A 3280-nucleotide genomic window follows, 5' to 3' on the forward strand; every position below is an offset into this window, starting at 1 on the left:
GCTTGCTTGTCCCAGTGTCTCTGTACGGTGGTGGGGGCGGTGGGCAGAGCGAGCAGCTTGACCAGCTGTCCTGCCATGGGGCTCCCTCCACATACTGAGCCTCTTGGGCTTGCCAGTCTGAAGGTCGGCGGTTCAAATCCCCGCGACGGAGTGAGCTCCCGTTGCTCTGTCCCAGCTCCTGCCAACCTAGCAGTTAGAAAGCACGCCATTGCAAGCAGATAAATAGGTACTGCTCCGGCTCTGGTTTCCATCACGGTGTCCCGTTGTGCCAGAAGCGTTTTAGTCCTGCTGGCCACATGAACCGGAAAGCTGTCTGTCTGTGGACAAACGCCGGCTCCCTCAGCCTGAAAGTGAGATGAGCGCCACAACCACAGAGTTGCCTTGGCCTGGACTTAACAGTCCAGGGGTCCTTTACCTTTTTTTACAGGCAGGCAGGAAGTACCCAATTCTGGCATGGCGTTTTAGCAGCGGGGTGGGAGTTCTGCCAAGAAGTTTAAAACTTTTGAAAAGTTTTGAAACTTTTGAAACGTTTTGAAACTTTTTCTTTCGGTGGTGGTGTGGGGATATGTTCATAAAATTGTAGAGTTGGAAAGGATGGTGAGGGTTCAATCCCATGCAGTGTAGGAATCTTGAACCCACGGCCCCGAAACTAAGAATCTTGTGCTCTGCCGACCAGAGCTGGGCGATATATTCTGAGAAATGGTCCGACTCCAGTACGGCATTCAGATCGTAATACCGTATTCAGACAATTCGAGCCGTCGATACAAAGACGCTTTGCGTTAGTGGAGATTGCCTTTGCAAAAAGCAAATGTGTAATTGGGCAAAACTACGTACAAAAAAAATTGGTGGGTTTTGATGCAAACTTTCTTTTAAAGAAAAGAATCTCGAACTGATGTGGGAATGTAGAAAATAATCTAAGCTTGGAAAAACTGGAAACGGAGAGAAACTGAAGCTTTTCAGATTTCCCCGTCCCTCCCCTGCACGCCCACTTTCTCCTTTCTATCCTTTCCTGGTCTCGCTTTCCTCTCCTCCATTTACTCATTAATTGCAATTATATGCATCCCCACTTTTTTCTCCAAGGACTTGGAGTTAGCAAATGTGGTTCTCCCCGTCCTCATCCCTAGAACAACCCTGTGAGGTAGGCCAGGGTCTCCCAGTGAGCGTCACGACCTAGTGGGGATTTTAACTGGTCTCCCAGGTCCTAGCGTGACCCTCTAACCACTGTACAACACTGTGCTATAGGGAGGAGGGAGGTTGGTGAGGATGGCGATTTTAGTACCTTCCCTTCACCATAAGGTCCCAGGGGCAGGTTACAACAATCTAAAATAAAGTTTAAAACAACTTGCAATCACAAAAATAGGGCAGGTCCTTTAAAAAATGTACATCTTGGGTGTCAAAAGGTCTTCGGGTGTGTCTTCCACATTTGCAGAAAACACTCTAAAGTTTCCAGGCAGAAATTCCCCTTCCCCTTTTCCCATTGCACTTAATTATTACAGATTTTTAACAAGCGGCATTAAGAAAACAGCATGGGTGCAACTTGACAAAGTCAGCAGATCGGTGCAAAGTGCAGGTGGGTAGTTTACCTAATGCAGTTGGGGGGGGGGAAACAGAGCATTAAAAAAAGGAGTTAATTAATTCCTGAGGCACCCATTCCGAGCTGATGAATCATACCTCTTTTGCGATCGTGTCTTTCGGAGGCTTAATGAACAATCATAAAAAGTTTTTTTTATGCAGATGGAATCTGCTTCTTGAAGAAGAAAAGCAAGACACTTACCCCCCCCCCCCCAACGTAAAGTGTGAGAAAGGAGATGTGATAGATGAGCAGAAAATGATGCACGGCATCTAGAAATGTTTTTGTCCCTCGCTTAAGACACTGGAATTATCCACCTGTCCCTCCTTCTGAATGATCTATCTCTCGCTCGGAATTATCACTATGACACTGGAATTATCCACCTGTCCCTCCTTCTGAATGATCTATCTCTCTCGCTCGGAATTATCACTATGACACTGGAATTATCCACCTGTCCCTCCTTCTGAATGATCTCTCTCGCTCGGAATTATCACTATGACACTGGAATTATCCACCTGTCCCTCACTTGGGATTATCATCGCGCGCCGACTCAGGAGCTTGGGGGGGGGGGCTGATGTTGCACGCCACATCCACGGGTCGTGTGTGACGTCGAGCATGATGCCCGTCGACTCCTGCCATGGAGGGGAAGCAGCCTATATAGCCCCGTGGCAGTGACAAGAGAAGGTGCCGCCACATTCCTGGTTCGTGTAACTGCCCAATGACTGGGCATTGCATGCAACGGAGTGGCGACGTCACATGTGATGCCCAGACGAACATTGCAGAGGCTCATCCCCCCGCTAGCAAATATTAGGGGGCTCAGGGGTTCAGCCCTTCTGAGTCAGCACCCCCAGATTATCACCCTCCCTAGATGTAGCTTGTGTTTGGCTCTCCTTTGGACCGAAACCACGCTCTTCCCACGATGAGCTGCGGGATTCTCTGGTAACAGGTCCAGACAGAAAAATTTATGCTGGCAGCGGGCAGCTATTGCCAAGGCAGCTTGCATGTTACCGAGGAGCTGGCAGACGAAGATTAAACGATCAAATGAAGATTTAATAGGGAAGTTGGCAGAAGAGGACATCTGGTCTTCCCAGGGCAAAGTAGTCACTGTTAGGCCTGGGATTTTGGGGGAAGGGCGGGGGGAAGGCAGGCAGAGGGAGAAGCCGTCCCTGAAACACTCAGCAAATTGCTTTTCAGCATGAGAGTGTCCTGTTTTGCTGACAGCAGGAAAAAAGAGCAGAGTAACTCAGAGCAAGATGACAAAGTCCAGCAAGTTACTGACACATTTATGACTCGGCTGGCTGGGTGGAGAAAGGATGGTGTTTAATAGCCTGAAATGTATTGGGGGGTGGGGGTGGGGGAGGAAGCAACAAAGCTGCAGAACAATACAATTTGGCGGGGGCACCGGGCTTGCTGGACATCAACAACCGCTATTTCATGATCGATAGCAGGAATCACAAGTTTTACAGGAGTGGGTGCATGGAGGGAAGAGGTTCTGGAGGATGCCATTGGAGGATTAAAACCTTGGGAAGCAGCTATTTTTGAGTTGCACTGCGGCCAGCAGTGTTTATCTGTTTTTACACTTGGCTCTCCAGAATTTCTGGTGGCAGTTTTTCCCCTAGCACCAACTGAAGGTGCCAGTGCTCGGTGTTCATAAGATGTGGATGATACCCAGCTCTACCTCAAGATGGTTGGACAGTGTTCTCGAAGCTA

This window comes from Zootoca vivipara, chromosome 6 (assembly GCF_965207765.1).
Source record: "Zootoca vivipara chromosome 6, rZooViv2.hap1.1, whole genome shotgun sequence".
NCBI classification, from domain to species: Eukaryota; Metazoa; Chordata; class Lepidosauria; order Squamata; family Lacertidae; genus Zootoca; species Zootoca vivipara.